Source organism: Peromyscus californicus, unplaced genomic scaffold, assembly GCF_007827085.1.
Source record: "Peromyscus californicus insignis strain IS unplaced genomic scaffold, ASM782708v3 Scaffold_21__1_contigs__length_65335640, whole genome shotgun sequence".
NCBI classification, from domain to species: Eukaryota; Metazoa; Chordata; class Mammalia; order Rodentia; family Cricetidae; genus Peromyscus; species Peromyscus californicus.
In genome coordinates this window covers 43,283,229-43,301,212 of record NW_026294514.1, presented here as the reverse complement: position 1 = coordinate 43,301,212, position 17,984 = coordinate 43,283,229, and the positions used below count along the sequence as shown (strand labels likewise).

The following is a 17,984-nucleotide window of genomic DNA, read 5'->3' as shown; positions in this document are numbered from 1 at the left end:
CTGGTCAATGAAGAGTCTGTTAATGAGGTCAAAATCTGCCTTCATTAAAAGGGCCAATCCTATCAAGGTGGATCTTTCCTCCGAGTGCCCAAACAGCCCCATTGTGGTAGATATTCTGGGCATCTCTAACATGTTCACTGCAGATTGGAAAGTCAGTCAAAAGTCAGCCATTAATGAACCAATGTGAAAGTTAACCAACTGAATACATGCAAAGTATATAACGTTTTAAGTAAAATGAATAGGGTGGAGTCAACTAGAAACTCCTAGGGGGCAAAGTTATTAATCGGAACCATTGTTTACTCTCTCACAGGAGGCAGTAACTATTTCCTAGAACCTAAACTATAAAGAGCCTTTGTCTAGATCTTAAGTAGATTCAGTCTCAGATGGAGATCAAACTTTTCAATGCATCTTATGTTTTCTGTTGAGGAAAGAACGAGGTTGGATCTGGGTCAGACACATCACGGGTAAAGAAGGTGGGTCAGCATCATAGTGAGAAATGTGTAACATGTTACGTTGACTCTACACCAGTATTGTCCATGTTTCATCTGTGTTTATGACTGTTTTTCCAAAGAGACCACCAGGAAAGCCTGTGGATCAAGCAAAACCAAGTGTATTAGGTATGTAGTGGTCAGAGGGACACCACCCTATCAGAGTCTTGCCAGTGTCTCCAAACAAAGAAGTTAAGAAACGGGTATATGGATGATGTGACAGGGGCCGGGGGATTGAAAGGTGTGTCTTGCAACACATGACATGGAATGACAACAGGTAGAGTGTAGACGTAACAGGTCTAAAGTGGGGCGTGCAGGGAGGCAAGGGTTTTGAGGGGAGTGTGAACTAGCTGCTGCCCCTAAGTCAGCCACTCCGGTGGGCTCAGTCAGCTCACAGGAGCAGGTGGTTAAGTGTGGTTCCCTGTCGTCTAACACAGGGCGGTTCTCACGCCCATCTCCAGTCCTCCATTCTCTTTTCCAGGGCTGAAAGCCTTTGCTAATGGACATCCTTGAAGCTAGGGGTCACTTCTTTCAAGAAGCTCACTTCTTTCATTATCGTTAGATAACATAATGGAATGGAGGCAGTGTGCTGCTGAGAAAGCTTGAACCCCAGATTCTCTCATAGTCTCCATCCAAAGCCTTGGCAAGAAACTGTGGGCATATCTAACCTTGCAAAATATAACAAATATGAAAGTTGCTAGGATTCTTCCTAGGGCCTGCAGATAAAGGACCCCAAAGCTTAAGTTTTGTGGCTTGGTAGTAAAGCCCTTAATAGGACTTTACCACTGGGGACTTTCTCCGGGGTTATCTTTGAATGCATTGCATGGCCAAGGATACAGCACCCAATCAAAACTCCTGCACTTCTCTAAGTCAGCGGAAGTACTCTGGGTGTGACTTTGTCTCCTGCTATTCACCGGTCACCCCATCACAGGGCTCTATAAGGTCACCTGCCTTCCTTTTTCCATCTGTCCAACGTTTCCTTTCTTTCCTGTATTCTAAACCAGGTAGGCTTTGCAGGATAAACTTTCTAGCTCATTTTTTGCTTTGTTTTCTGACACTAACCCAATCTTAAGGAAGGCACAGTATATAGATACACAAGACACATATATATGCATATGTCTAAATATTCATATGTACATATCTCTATATGTAGATATATTTATAGATGTGTATATTTTATATGTCTGAACATAGAGACAGATCTATATGCATTTACATATCTACATGCATATGTGTGTATACAGAGATATATACATCATGTATGTGTATACACATACATACATATTATGTGTTCTTTCTTCTGCTAATGGGAAGCTCCTGCTGGTCCCGCCATGCTTGGTGTCATCAAGCTTCCTCAGCACCTAACATGGCTTGTGCATTTTGTCTCTCTGGTCCCCTCTCCCTCGAACTCTCAGATGAGTCCTGCTAAGAGCACCTCCCTTTGGTCTCAGATGCCTACGCCTCTTCCTCCTCCTTTTTGGCAGATGGCTGAGCGTCCCACTTTACAGAAGAAAAAAAAATATAGAGCTCACCAGCTGGATGAGCTCTGGCTCTCTCCCCCCTCATCTCCACCTACCCTTCCTCAAAGGAAAGGTGGGTGGCTCGCCCCTCCGCCCGTTCCCCCAGTGAATTACACACATTCACCTTTCACATTCCACTGGGTCTTCTCCAAGTTTTCAATCTCTGGGAACCCAAACAATCCAGGTCGAAAGAAAAGGAGGAAGAAACAGCTCTTCCCTGTTCGTTCACTCATCCCTCGTCTCGCACTGCCACACCACGACCACGTTCTCCCATCTCCATGCAGGCAAACTTCTCCGAGTGCTCGCTTATACTTGCTGTCATCCTTTCCTGATGTGCATTCCATCTTCAAACTCTGCGATGCTGTGAATGTGTTATTTTGGCTTTGTCTGGCCGCCCTGGGATTACTAAATTTGAGAGATGCCTTCAGTTTTTCCGGGTCTGGTTCTGTCCCTACGGACCATTGGACACTGCTGTCATCTGCCCCCTCCCTGACATAACGGGCCATCCAGTCCCTGCAAGATACTGTGGCTTGGCTCAATCAGCATTCATTCCATTCCCCTCTTGGCATACCTTCCTGGCAGAGAGGAGGGGGCTCAAAGCAACATTTTCCATAAGCCCCCACCCCCATGAAGTTTCACCCCTGTAACACCCTCTCCAGGACCATCCCTTGAAACTGCTACCCTGGGTAGAGTGCACACCGAAGGCAAATGTCTTGTTGTCAGGCACTGCAGTAGGAGATGGGTTCCACGTGTTAGCCAGTGGGAGCCCCAGAGCACTGCTCCCCAGGAAGCAAACGCAGCCGTTCCTTTGGAAGATTTTTCACGGACTTGCCTTTCCCACAACTCTGTAAGTTGTTCACGGCTTTCAATCAACTTCACGTATTTGAAGTCGCTAAAGTGGACTCCACTATCAGGCTAAGAACACTGGCCAGCTTAGTGACCCAGGGCAGCTCACTTCCTTGTCTGTGACTTCTCTCACTTCCCCTCGTGACTTTCCACCTGCCTATCTCCACAGCTCAGCCTTAGGTGTCTTCATCGCCTTGCCTCTCCCCTACTTACCCATGGAAAGGCTGCCGTTGGTCCTTATACATAAGACTGTAAACACATGACCTTCCCAGCCAAGAATCCATTCTTTCTACTGCTGCCATAACAAATTACCAGAAATGTGGTAGCTCCAAACAAATATCCATTATGTCATAGTCTGTCATTTAAAAGAGTTGGTAGGTGCCATATAGTTCAACAGGGCCTTCTCCTTTGGGTCTCTTAAGACAGAAATGAATGTGCCAGTAGGGTGGCATTTCTTTTGGAGCTCTGGGAATGAATCTGCTTCTGAGCTCATTCGGCTTGCTGATGGAGTTCAGTTCCTTGTGGCACTGAAGTCCCGTTCCTCACTGGCTGTCATCAGAGAGCCCTCTCAGTCCCTTAAGGTCACTGAGCATCCCTCCTCATGTTGCCCTCACCCTCACATGCCATCAACCACGTGTCAGGTCTCTGGTTCCTCCTGCGGGTTCGCTATTTCTGATTGCCATTGAGAAATGTTCTCTGCTTTCCTTTTCATTGGTTTTCCTATGATATGTGTATGGGCAGTGGGGTGGGGGTGGGGGGTGCGCATGTGAATCGAGGTGCACAGGTACACATGTGCAAATGTATGGAGGTCAGAGGTCAACATCGGGCGTCTCCCTCGGTTGTTCTCCACCTTGTTGTTTGAGGCAGGGTCTCTCAGAGAACCTGGAGCTCACTGACTCAGCTGAGGCCAACGAACTCCACGGATCACCTATCTCCCTCCAGCACTGGAGTTACAGGTATGCCCTGCCATGCTTGGCTTTATGCAAATGCTGGGGGTCCAAATTCAGCCGTTTCCCCAACCAACCCTTTTGTGATTGTTTTTGTTGCAATAAAATTTACAAGGAATAAAATTCATCCCCGTTAAGTGTATAATTTTGTATATTCATAAGTCGTAGAACTGTCACTACTATGTAATTTTAGAACAATTCCTCCACCCTATATTGGAACCAAGTACCTGCCAGAAGTCACTCCCCATTATCTTCTTTCCCTGTCCCCTGGCAATCACTACTCTGTTTTCTGTCTCTATAGATTTGCTTGTTTGGGACATTTTCTATAAATGGAATTAAGTAACAGGAAATTGTCTATGTCTGTCTTCTTTCCCTCAACAGAATGTGCTCAAGGTATCCCCGAATCAGTACATAACCATATCTCATTCCTTTTGGTAGCTCAATAATGCTTTCACTGTGTGAGTGTGCCGTCTTTTGCTTACTCATCCGCTGATGGACATTTGGGTAGTTTATGCCTTTAGTTTTGGTGAATAATACACAGAATTGTGCGTGAACAGGTGCACACAGTTCTGAATACATGCTTATGAATGTGTTTGACTTCTTGAGGGGCTGTCAAACTGTTCCCACTGAGGGGGCTTCAGTTTGTATTCCTACCAACAGTGTGTGAAGGTTCCAATTTCTCCACCACATCAAAGCTTGTTTTCCTTATTTATTTAAATGATGTGCATTCTAGGGGCATCTCTCTGTGGTAGTAAAGTGGTAGGTTATCATGGTTTTAATGTACAGTTCCGCAGCACCTAGAACACTGACCATCTTTCCCCATATTTACTCTCTGTCTACTTTAGAACAAATCTACTCTAGGCCTTTGCCTCTCACTCTTAACTAGATTTTTAGTTTTTACCGCTGTTAAGAGCTTTTCAAGAGTTTCCCATTGACGATGGGAGACCCTTATTGGGTTCATGATTTAAAAACATCTTCCCTCAGTATCTCTTGGCTTTTCAGAATAGTTTTCAGAATAGAGTTCTGTTTTAATCTTTCAGTCCATTTAACCTGTTCTTTTGAAGGACCAGCCTGCCTCCAAACTACACTTAAAAGCCATCTTACAGGAAAGACAAACTAAGTTCATTCCTGTTTATGATTAAACCTCTGGGTTTTAAGGATTGGGCTATGGCCCGCCTGTAACCTTAACTACCAATGGTCCTGTACTGCCTGTTCCTGGGATGGCAATCATGCCTTTGTTTAAAAAGTTACATGACCCCTATGACTACCTTGTCATGACCCCCCCCCATTGTTATTACTGTGCTTTGAGTACCTGTTATGGTCTGCTCCCCCAATCCGCCTATTCCCTCCCCACCCCACCCCACCCCAGCTATAAAAACCATGCCCTCCTCTCATTCAATACTGACCGCTCATTCAATACTGACCTCTCATTCAATACTGACCTCTCATTCAATACTGAGCGCTCAAGCCCAGCCTTAGGAGGGGGCAGCCCATGTACATGAATTTTAAAAGCTTGCTTTAATTCATTTGGCCATGACAATTTGGGTCGGTGGTCTTTCTCCTCTTGTCTTTGGGATTAACACTTTCTTAGGTGGCTTTTGCTTTGGCCTCATGTTTAGGCACAAATCTCCGCTCTGAAGATCTTAGATGATTGTGTAAGGCCCATTTGAAGAACCTGGGGGTTTTCAAGCTTTAAGACTCCAAGCTTAATCACATCTCCAAAGCCCTTGTAAGGTGACACTTGGGGTCTAGAAATCCAAATCTGGATATCATTGAGGAGGCCATTCTGCCTACAATCACCTCATGTGTGTGCTCACATTTGTGTGGGTGCACTTATCTCTAGGGTGCACATGTAAGCTGACACATGGGGTCTAGAAATCTGAATGTGGATATCACTGAGGAGATCATTCTGCCTACAACCACCTCATGTGTGTGTGCTCACATATATGTGGGTGCACCTGTCTCTAGGGTGCCCATGTAGGTGCTCTTGCACATGTGTGGTCACAGGTTGATGACTGGTGTTAATCATTCTCCATGTTGTTTATTGAGGCAGGGTATCTCACTTGAACCCAGAGCTCACTGATTCAGCTGGTCTAGCTAGCCAACTTACTCCAGATATCCCATCTCTACCCTGGCCTGATGGGATTATGGGCAGGCCACCACACCAACACAACACTTATTTGGTAAGTTGGTTAGGTTTTTTTTGTCAACCTGACATACACTAGAGTCACCTCAATTGAGAAAATGCCTCCAGGAGATCGGCCTGTTGGTTAGTCTATGGGTAATTTTCTTGATTAATGATGGATGTGGGAGACACCCAGGGATAGGGGAGGCTCGGTTGTATAAGAAAGCCAGTTCAGCAACCTTCCTGTATGGCCTCTGCTTCTAGATTCCTGCCCTGATTTCCCTTCGTGCTAGATGGTAAGCTATAAGATGAAGTAAGCCCATTCCTTACCAAGTTGCTTTTTTTTTTTTTTTAATCACAGTGTTTGTCACGGCAACAGGAAGCAAACCAGAACGCTTGGGTGTTTGGAGAGCCGAACTCAGGTCCTCAAACTTCCTCAGCAAGAACTTTCCCTACTGAACCATCTCCCTGGCCTCAAGTCCTCTGTTTCATATCTACTAAAATTTATACTTATCTGTTTTCTTCCATATCCACAAAGCTTATCCATCTCTAACTAGTTTTCAAAAACTTGTAATAAATAACAGATTTCAATAATAACGAACTGTAACATTTGTCCATGAAGCCATCAGAAGCATGCTGACACAGATCTCAGTCATGGTTGGCTACTCATACTGCTGTTGTCTTTGGATCAAGACAAAAGTCCTTAGCAACGCCCATGAGACCCGGTGCGACCTGGTGTACCTCTCTCTCAATCAGACGTCCTCTGGCATTGACTCTGAGCTCTGTGGACTCCAACCAGGCTCACCTTTCTCAGGGTTTTGGTGTTGTCCATACTTTTGTCCACCCATGACTTGGCTTGGGACTTCATAGTTTTTCTTCTCTTTTACCTGGTCATTCTCCAAATCTCAGGGTAATGGTTAATTCTTCAAAGAAATTGGCTCTGGCCTCCCTGTCTGGGCCAAGTACTTTAGGTTCTCATAGCATGGCACACTGCTTCCCCTGATAGTTGAGATATTGTATCTGTTGGTGGAATTATTTGACTAGTGATACTCTCCCTTGCTAGTCTGGAAACTCAACCTAGATCTCTGGCATCGGCCACAGTAGTATCAATTAGCTTCTCAGTAAATATTTGTGGAGCAAATGTAAATTTTGGTAGCAATTAAAAAACATTAGGTCCAAGTAAAAGTAAATGAAAGCCAATTAAATGAGAACAAACAAGACGGTTTAGTCAGAGTTTGCAAGGGAGCCAGCCACCGCCACTTGCGTGATGGCAGAGGCTCAAAAGTGGGCAGAAAATCCGACGAGCCTGGCAGTGGGGAAGAGGAGCCTTCAGGTGTGCTCTGACTAGAAGCCTGGTGCCGTGAGTAAATGGGTGGGTTCGCTAAATACAGGGCATCCCATGTGATTGGTTGGAAGGCCATATTTGACATTTCCTGAGTGGCAATAACTGGAAACGGGTACAAAAGTCAGAGACCATGTCAGTTATGACTCAAGTGTTGAACCTTTGGACAATCATTTGCTGGAGATGGTAGTACGGCTTCCTGTGAGCCTGACTCATCAGAAGCATGTTTGGTTTCCTGGGCCAGTTAGCGTAGGGAACAAGCAGCATGGTTTTCCAGGGTTGGTTGCTGCAGAGTCTGGGTCCTTCTTGCTTTATATATGATCTGGCTTCGTCTAGTCTCTGTGACAGTTTGAATATGAGATTTCCCCCACAGGTTCATGTTTCAGGCACTTGTTCCCTGACTGGTGGTGCTATTTGGGGTGGGGATGGGGCTATGAAACCTTTGATGGTAAGGCCTAGCTGGCAGCAGTACTCACTAGGGGTGGACTTCCGATGGCTGTCACCTGGCTGCTATTCCTGACACTTTCCCAGATTCCTAGTTGCCACTTTACATTCCCACCTCCACAGACAAGTGGCTCCACTGTGCCTTACCAGCTATGACAGACAGAATCCTCCGAAACCACGCACCCACACAGATGTTTCTTCCCTTGTGTCTATCAGGTGTTTTGATTGCAGCGATGCAGAAGTAGCTAATGCAGTCCCCCACTCATGTCCCTACAAGGAAGGAGAGAAAGGCGTGTGAAGGGACTTAGTCCAGGTTCACACAACTTGGAAGCATCAGGCCGGGACTCCTATCCGGTACTGTGCTGTACCACCCTTTGCATTCACCTAGTCTGTGCCTGTGGTACAAACGGTAACTCTTCCTGTAACCCATGGGCCACGGCCAAGAGCCCTGCACAGCCCTCCTGGGGGACTGAGGAAAATTATGTAATAAGAAATTTCAGACCGTGGCTGATCATATGGCCTCAGTGTCATGAAAGGCTCTGTAGCTTGGCCTGTGTGTGTGTGTGTGTGTGTGTGTGTGTGTGTGTGTGTGTGTGTGTGTGTGTGTTAACTCTCTCTCTCTCTGGGATGGAAAGAGCAGAGACAACTGATTGAAGCACTTTTTCTTTAGTCTTGAGCTGGTCAATACAAAGACCACTGGACACACATGCCTCTTAAGAAGGGAACTGACTCAGACGTGGGAACAGAGAAGAAGAATTGTGGACACGGAAAGGGATCATTCATAGATGTTCGTTCGTACAAAAAATTTTTCAAGAAAGCTTTTTTGGAATTGAGCAGATTGAAATATGACTATATTTGCCAGGTGTAGAGGTGAATGCCTCTTACTCCAAGCACTGGAAAGGAACTCTATGAGTTCCTGGACAGCCTGGGCTACATAGTGAGTTCTAGGACAGCCTGGGCTACATAGTGAGAACCTGTGTCAAGCAAGCAAACAAGGAAGAAAGAAAGGGAGAGAGAGAGAGAAGGAGGGAGGGAGAGAGGGAAGGAAGAGAAAGAAAGAAAAAGAAAGAAAAGAAAAGAAATAAATGACTGTATTGAAAAATCTGAGTCCTCCTCTGTGTCCCTTGAGGAGTGGAGTCCTGATTAAGCCACATTACCAAATGAGCCTTAGCTCTACAATTCTGAGAAGAGCAAAGGTGTCCCAGGATGACACTTTCAGGACCCGTGGCTCCTTCAGGAACACGCCCATGGCAGTCAGGTCTCCCCTGCCTATGCTGACCTTCCCAGGTGGATACCCAATACCTCTACAACAACCTATAGCTCACCTTAAAACAAAGATCCTTTTTTTTTTTTTTTTTTTTTTGGTTTTTCGAGACAGGGTTTCTCTGTGTAGCTTTGCGCCTTTCCTGGATCTCGCGCTGTAGACCAGGCTGGCCTCGAACTCACAGAGATCCGCCTGCCTCTGCCTCCCGAGTGCTGGGATTAAAGGCGTGCGCCACCACCGCCCGGCACAAAGATCCTTTTTAAAACTGGTCTCAGGCTAAAATGTAATGTACCTCGTACTAAAATAGAAAGAAACATGTTATTCACAAACACACAATTTTAAAACAAAACTTTAAAATAAAAATGCCACCCAGCTAACCTAAGTAATTAAATAGACCACGCTACTGACAAGAAGTATTGTAGAACAAAAGGGCTAGTTCATCATGCTGTGGGCATGTCAACCTGTAGCAATATTGAGGAGCAACAGACACATCAAGAAGCAAACTGTACCAGGAACTTTACTTTGCATGAAAAGAAAGGGAATCATGGGTTCTTGACGTGGGGTGCACACTGCTTCTTAATCTATGTATTATAGAAAAGTTTCAAAATTATACTTTCTTCTGACTATCTTGCAATAAATTCCAGGAATCAAATCTTTTTCATCTATAAATATGTCAACATGTATATTTGACATAGGAACATTTGTAACATGTCACGTGAATCTTATTATCACACTTAATAAGATTATTATTAAGGCAGTCATCCCTTAATGCCACCTAGACCTCAATCTATGTCTACACTGCACAGTTGTCTCAAAACCACTGGATCAGGATTTGTTTGTTGTTGGATTCATGTGCCAGGTGACATCCCTGTTTGTGTTTGATTGACTGGTCAATGAGGTGTTTTGAATTTGGGAGACATTTTCTTGTATTAGGTTGCACCAAGGACTGAAAACCCGATATCTGTGGGAGTCAACCAGTGACTGCAAATGAGTAAAGTAGGTTAAAGAGTCATATGGTTTCTTTTATTTACAGACATCAGTGAGTAGGTAAGTATTCAGTGTGGACTTTGTGTCTGCAAATTCTGCATCTACAGAGGTACTCAGTCAGAGATTGGGAACATGAAAAAGTCTGCATCTGTGCCAAATGGACAGTTTCCCTGTTCATTATCTCTGAAGAATGCAGTAGAACAAGAATTTGGATGGCACTTGCATTGTTCTACTATTCTAAGGCCAGAGATGACTCAAGTACACAGGAGGGTGTTCTATGAAAGACCGTACCATTTGATACAGGGGAACTACGAAGCCTTGCATTTGGGTACCTGCAGGAGCCAATCCCACAGCATCCATGTACCTTACTTCCTAAGAAAACGCAACTCTCCATGCTCTGCCTGGGAAGTCGTGGTCTAGTTTTAATTTTGATAGGAATGTGGGTACCAGAATGATCTCATTTTCTGGATAACCCTACCAAGAATCAAGAAGCACAAAGACAACTTTTGGTAAACTAATCTAGCCACATTCTGTGGGAGACTACAGGGTGTTTGAACCATCCCTGATGGAGGCCAGAGCTGTCCATGGGGTAGTTGTGCTTGGAAACCTGGCCACGATGTCTAGAGTGCCGGCCCCAGCCAGCCAGATCTTTCAGAGAAGTTGCAACTCTGGAGGTTGGGGACAAACTCCTGACTTGAAATTCTGACAACTGACTAAAAAGAGAAGAATAGAAACACCTGCCCACCCTATTTTGGTGAGTGTCTGGTCTGTAACTCCAGAATAAATGACTAAATGGGGGAAAAAAATCCTTAACCTATTTCAAGGTTCATGGCTGGAATTCATATAATAAAAGATGGATTAGCAATTTAAAAAAAGATGATGAATTTTAATAGAAGTTTTATCTGTCATGAGAAGAGCCCAGGAAAACAATGTGTTTTTAGGGACAGTCGTGCAGAGGTGACTGGGGGATAACAAGGCACGAGGTGATGAGTCTCACACTGCAAGAACTCTCAGCAAGGTCTGCGTGTACAATTCTTGGCCTCTGGGTACAGGGCAGGACCCCTCTACAGTGAGTCTTATGATCTACAGCCAGGAGAGATTCTTTCATGATCTGCTTCAGGCGAGAAGACGGGAGAAGGGTAAGGTGACCTTCCTGCTTCTGAGCTTTCTCAGTTCCTTCAGGTTAAAATGCTCAGCACCCCAAGGCCTCATCACGGAACACAGTACTCTAATCTAAATGGGACTATAGCCTTCTCCCCAGTGCCAGCAGGCCCAGGAGCTATTCAACAGAAGGTGGAGTTTCCAGTCTCCCTGAGCAGGAAACAATCTGTTTTTCACTCTCTACTCTCACAAAACAAAATGCATCTGTGACTAAATGTGAGTGGGGGTTTTCTCAACATACCTACAATCCTCAAATGGATGCCTCTAGAATCACAGCAGTTATGTCTCCTACTTAAGTCAATTCTGATACTGCTTAACTGTGGAGGGCGTCGGATCCTGTCAGTCACAGCTTTGGTCCCAGAAGAAAGCTCCCATTCTGAGTGGGCCAGTCGCAAGCACTGGGGTACCCCCTGTTTCTGACCAGTTGCCTGTGAATCATAGCTCCTAGTAGTCCCCCGCTGTGTTGGATGAAATTGCTAGAATGGCTCAGAGAAGTCGGGAAATAGCTGTATGTATTTCTAAGCCTATGTGAAGGGCAGGAAGAAATGCATAAGGTGGTGTGTGTGGGAAGAGACGCATTACCATGCACTGGGGACACCATGCTGCAGACACTGAGCCCTTTTGCAGCTTCCCAAGCCCAGCTTTGTGGTGTTTGCAGAGGCTTATCACACAGCTATGATTGATCAAACCGTTGGCCGCTGGTGTCCATCTTGAGCTTCTGTCCATCAAGGTAGTTTGGGGAGAGAGGGATAAAGGGTTTCAACCCTCTGAGCACATAGTTGGTTGCCCTGGCAACCAGACACAACCCAATCCCATGGTTGTCTAGGGACTTTACACAAATAGCCTCATTAACGTGAACTCAGGTGTAGCTGAAATAGGTTCTTTGTAAATAAAGACCGTCTTTCACCTCTTTGGCGCTCTGCTTCAGGAACTAAGGACAAAAGATATTCTTATTGCTCTAGTCTCTTGAAAGGAGTTGTGGATGAAACCCACGATATATATTTCATAACATTACACATCCTCGTCAGTATAAACACACTTACCTATTACAGCTCCAAAGATCCAGCTACTTCTCTTCCTGGATGTGCCCAAATAAAAATGATTTTCGCATATTTAAGCTGGCAAATTATTGAAATTATATATATATAATCTCATGATTTCTTTTCTTGGTGTCCTTTTTAGCCACACTGTGAACAGACACAACCTCACCAATGTAGACTTAGTATCCTTGCTAAAAGCATTCTATGTTGAGATTGTGGTATGCCCCAAGTTTCTCTGCATTGTGTAAGACTTTTTTTTCCCTCACCTTTCCTGAAAGACTCCATTTTATGAGCAGTACTTGACTCCATTTTGAAGATGGAGGATGCCTGAGGACCTTGATAGACATGTAAATGATACCATCTGCCTGGAACCATCCACAAGGCACAAACCAACAAATAAGTTGTTCCTGAAAGTAGAAAGAGTGCCACCCTCTAAATTTGTCAGAGTAAATTGGGACCAGATGAACACATGGTTGCACTAAAATCATATCAGGAAAACCGGCTTGAGAACTTGAACATGCCAGACTGAGGAAGGGGAGCAACTCCCTATAAAAAGGAAAAGACCTAGCACTGTGTTGGTGACACTTTCACCAACTTGTCATCTGACCAATTGATATGAGCATCAAGGGACTGACATAAAAAATTGTATAGGTCCAAATTACTCAGGGTCAGAGAATCTGAGCTTGCTTTACCCAGCAGGGCTGCATAAGGAGATAATTTGACCATGGGCATTGTTACCAGGTGTTTGGAAGGTCTGCACTTGGCTGTGCAGTGTGCTTTGATCTTGCAAGGGGGAGGTCTTTTGTCCTGCCCTTGGCATTGTTATAAAAAGCCCTTTTGAATAAACAGAAAAGGCCATTGGGTAGTGATCCAGGCCCTCCCGAAGCTATCCTGTGTTTCTGTCTTCTCAACCACTAGGTCTCTCTTTCTAATATTTTCTTATCCCTCTCTCATAAGAACCCTTCAAAAGGTGGGAGCTGACCTCCCACAGAAAACTCTGGGCTGTCCCAGAGGCTTCGACTTGGTTTGGTCCTCGTTGTTGATATGGCCTAGTCAAATTGCTGACTATCCATCCACTTGTCTTTTGGGATCTGCCATCAATATGTCCACCCATTTATTCACTTGGACCTGGTCTTGCCCTTCTCTCTGCAGCTTCCATTTCAATTAACCTCCTGCAGCTCAACCTGACTTTGACATTGTGACTCCAGCAGCCTGATTGTGGCACCCTGAGTCCAGCATCCTGACTCCTGCAGCCTGAGTTCTGTGTCTTCCTCTTAATGGAGATTCTCAGCCTTTCAAATCTCTTTGAAACTCACTGAATTGTGCTGCAGCCTCTTTGAGCCTTTACAGACATTTGATAACCTAGACACACATATATGAAGATATATTGACTGTGTAATGTATTACCTGAAAGTTAATATTAGTAACTGGGGATTGAAATAAAACAAGCAAGTTTGTGTTTGCAGCAGCCAGGCTGTCAGGAAAGCAGGACTGGCTGGCAGATTGCTGTCAGTGAAGCCACCGTACGTTATGAACTTATTCAGCAAGTTCTGATGCTAGAAAAACACACGTATGTTCATCTATGTTTCTGCCATACTTTTGTGGTATTCAGGCTGGAAAAGGCTGGTGTTGGGGCTCAGAGAGTGGCATTTGTAAGCAGGTACCTACTTTGGAAGCCACTGTCAGGAACCCCATCCCAGGATCAAGCCCTAACTGAAGAAAGGAACCGAGGTACCAGTGTCTGCCTTGACGTTTGCACGGTGCTGTAGTTTAGATCTTGATGTTAGCAAAGGCTTGTTTCCCATGGTGGAGCTATTGAGAGAGGGTGGGATCCTTTAAGTGGGGCCCAGAAGGGGCTACTGGAGTGATTTGGTCTTGCCCTCATGAAATATTGTCAGTTCTCTCTCTCTCTCTCTCTCTCTCTCTCTCTCTCTCTCTCTCTCTCTCTCTCTCTCCCCCTCTCTCTGTTTTGCTCTTTCGCACTCTCTCTCTGTAAAGTGATCAGTTTTGTCCTGCTTTGTGTTCCCACCATTATGTGCTGTCCTGGGAGGAGCAGCTGATGGTGAGCAGGAGCCTCTGTCCTGGGAGGAGCAGCTGATGGTGAGCAGGAGCCTCTGTCCTGGGAGGAGCAGCTGATGGTGAGCAGGAGCCTCTGTCCTGGGAGGAGCAGATGATGGTGAGCAGGAGCCTCTGTCCTGGGAGGAGCAGCTGATGGTGAGCAGGAGCCTCTGTCCAGGGAGGAGAAGCTGATGGTGAGCAGGAGCCTCTGAGGCTGACAGCCAGTACATGTATTACCTTTATAAGTTATTTTATGAGTTTGCTTCAATACTGGAACACCAAGATGTACAGCCTTTACAAAAAAAAGATTTAATTTGCGTCCGTGTGCATGCCTGCAGAAGCCTGAAGCGGGGGGGGGGGGGGGGGGGGGGGGGGGGGGGGGGGGGGGGGGGGGGGGGGGGGGGGGGGGTTCAGATGCTCTGCAGCTCGAGTTACAGGAGGCTGTGAGCTGCCCAACATGGGAGCTGGGAACTGAGCCCAGGTTGCCTGGAAGAGCAGCAAGCATGCTTACCCACTGAGGTATCTCTCCAGGCCCAACACGGACAACTCTTAACTTACCCTTCCAGGGCTGATTTCCGAGAGACGCTGTCTGCCCTGGTTTCCTCTCTCATTCTCTCTTAACCTGTTTTCACATTCCACCCCAGAGACTCCCAAGCCTCTGCAGCTTAGGATGGTACATAAATCTCAACCATCTGGCCCTTCTTCAAGTCTCATATTTTGGTGAGTCTCATGTGTGTGAACATAATGAAGTCATATGATTTTCTCTTGTCTGCTGTCAGACTCAATTGAGGAATCTTCAGGGGGCAAGAGGAAAACTCTCTTTGCTCTGGCACACTGGTCTCTATCATTAGTTAAATGTCTGTAGCAACATGAGAAAATCCATCACCTTGTATTTCCCTGATCTCAAAGCAATGAGGTAAAGATTCGGGGGGGGGGGGGCAATCGAGTGCTTGAGCAAGTGCTGGGGTGGCTGTGGAACAGCGAGATGCTCCCACTAGATAGAAGCTATTTCCGTACACCACAGAAGTATTCTTTTACCCATGACTAACTGTGCTAACTATAAATCATTTTTGGCTCTACGACAGCCCAAAACAGATTCTTCATTTCGGCAACAAGCCCCTGCGATTATTAGCTGGGCTCAAGTCGTCATGTGTCCTTGAAAGCAATGAAGTTGCATTTCTTAGAAATGAGGAGAGACAAAAACAAATATAAAGGAAGCAAAGATTGCTCATTGCTCCTCCAAGAGCACTCTCATTGCAGGGACGTGGATTCTCTAGTGCGTGCGCTGGTCCTGGGTGTGGCTTCTGTTCCGACCTCTGCTGGCCTGGACGGAGAATGCCACCCCTTTACCCCCAGAGAGACTCTCACTGAATCCTACGCTCACACTCACAGCTGCAAGGGGCAGCCAGGTGCTAAAATGCATGGGAGGCCTTTGTTTTAGACTGAGTCCTTGCCCTTAGACCCAGAAAACCAGAACAAATCAAAAGGGAGTCCTGTGTGCTGAATGCTGCTTGACCCAACTGAAACACGCCAAACAGACCTGTTTTTCCCCTGAAGATGGGAAGTTTCAGACTATGTGAGTCAGTGTTATCAGTAAATTCTCTTTGCTTTAAGTCACTTGGAAAAAATAGCCCAGGGCTGACTAGTTCTGTTTCTCTTTTCATACCTTATAAAACTCACCACTGCCCGGCTTTCCTAAGGGATCTTTAACCAAGTAAGTCTATACAATGATGCGGAGGTATCCATCCCAAATTGGTCGGGGCAGGGGCTGCTAAACAGCTGGGTCTATCGAAAGCTGTCTCTACACACTGGTCACCTAACAGCTTCTCCACACCTGGGACCTGACTCGAGATAAAAACTAACCTGTTCCTTTAACTGCGCCTCGGTCTGCTGGGTAGTGGCCCGTTGTTCAAACCGTATTCAAATAAGAAAGACAGAAGCTTTAGTCAACCAGCTCACTTCCGTTCCGTTACTTCCTTTTCCCTGGCTATAAATGTAACCTGCCTAAATGGTGACGCGGAAGCCGTCTGAACCATTTTTAGTCCGGGTTGCCGCTCGATCCTAGAATGGCAAATAAAGCTGAGTGTGAAGGCTCACACCTGCAACCTCAGCACTTAAGACTAAGGCAGAAGGATTGTGACAAGTTCAAGGTCAGCCTGGGCTACTTGTGAACTCTGGGCTTCTTAGGTTATGGTCTCACGAAAAAAAATCCACAAAAATAGCACAAAACTGAATTTCTGACCATTTTACCCTCAACACGGAATTGAGGTCATTTTTCCTTCCTGCTTCTCAGAAGTAACTTCTGGGTTAAAGAAAATTACAGAGAGAGGGGTGTGAAGGCCAAGGTTGCCCTTTGTTCTCTAGCTGGCTCTGTGTCAATAGACAGACTCTTGTGGACACCTACGGTCCCCCAGCAATGCTCTGAGTGATGAGAAGTCAGATCCCCACAACTGGGTCTGAACACTGTCCCCCACTACAGGGTACATGGTACCCCAGAGAAGGCCCACTCTTGTTTCCTGAGGAGGCTGTGCCATCGTCCCAAAGCCCCATCCTGCTTCTGTTTCTAGGTCCACATTCCTGTACTGTGTGCACAGGAGTAAGACTTCCCAGGCAGGGCCTGTCACCCGCTCTCCCTCCAAGAGGACGCTTCATCTTCTTTCCTTCATTCTTCATGATGCCCTTCCGTGTAAGTCTACCCTCAGTAAGGACCCTCTCTTACCCACGTCTCTGCACTGACAGGGAGCATCAGCATTCTGGTCTGGCACTGTGTCCTGTGAATTAGGATGTTTGCAGAATTCCGAAGGCTAATTTTCCTCAGTTCAAGAGACCAAGGAGACTGTAACTGGGCCAATTGTTGCATTTGTGCGCCTAGATTCCTTACTTCATAATAAAGAAACTTATTCTTTCAAGCCACTGCTGTTCAAAGTACGTCCATAAACTGGCAGTCCTGTCTGGCCTCGCCTGAGAGCTTGTTAGAAAGGTCAAGATTTCAAGCTTCACTCACACCTGCAGAATTTGCATTCCAACACGCTCAGGGCGGACCGTGTGCATGCTGCAGCTTAGTCTGACCTAAACACCCAGGCGAAACCACGTTTCTGACAGTGGGACTGAGAAGGAAGACGTGGTCTGTCTCCGTTTTGGTGATGTAGGCTGGTTTGCTTGGTGGAGTGCCGTGGTTCCCCGGTATAGCTCAGGCTGGCCTCAAGCTTGCATTCCTGCTTCCACACTCTTGGCATTTCCGTCAGGTAATTCTTTGCTCAGTGAGGTCGTGCTAGGCACTGCAGGATGTTCGGAGCCTCTCCGACCTTCTCCACTCCATACTTGAAACACCAGGGCTCACCTGCCACATTTAAGTCATGAGAGCCAAAACTGTCTCCAGATGTTGCTAGTGGCCCACGTGGGGCCAAATCACTCACCCATTGCCTGGTTGGGAATGCATTGTCTTACCACCATCAGGTTACAGTATGAATAGCTTGTTATTTTGGTATTTTCCCAAAAGAAGAAGGGATGAGCAAATCTGCTGGGAACATCATATTTCAGATGTTCCAAAAGGTAGAACTGCTGTAGGGAAAAAAAAAAAAAAAAAAAAAACAACCACTGAAACAAAGAAGCAAGAGACATCCTCTCTGGAAGGTGGCTAAGAGGAAGCTTTGGAGTTTTCCACGCCTTGATGTCTTAAGGTCTGACTGGGAAGGGCATTGGTGCTGGGGGATGGTCTTTCTGTATGCTGTGAATATATGTTGTTCCCATTGGTTAATAAAT

General features: G+C 45.9%; 1 long non-coding RNA gene across 1 annotated transcript; it reads left to right on the top strand.

The window, feature by feature from the left end:
- The first annotated feature begins 14,118 nt into the window (after nucleotides 1-14,118).
- LOC128117366 (uncharacterized) lies at nucleotides 14,119-17,651 on the top strand. Its single transcript, XR_008220799.1, has 3 exons — nucleotides 14,119-14,416; nucleotides 14,867-14,942; nucleotides 16,790-17,651. It is a non-coding gene; the product is annotated as an uncharacterized LOC128117366 (long non-coding RNA).
- The last annotated feature ends 333 nt before the right edge of the window (nucleotides 17,652-17,984 follow it).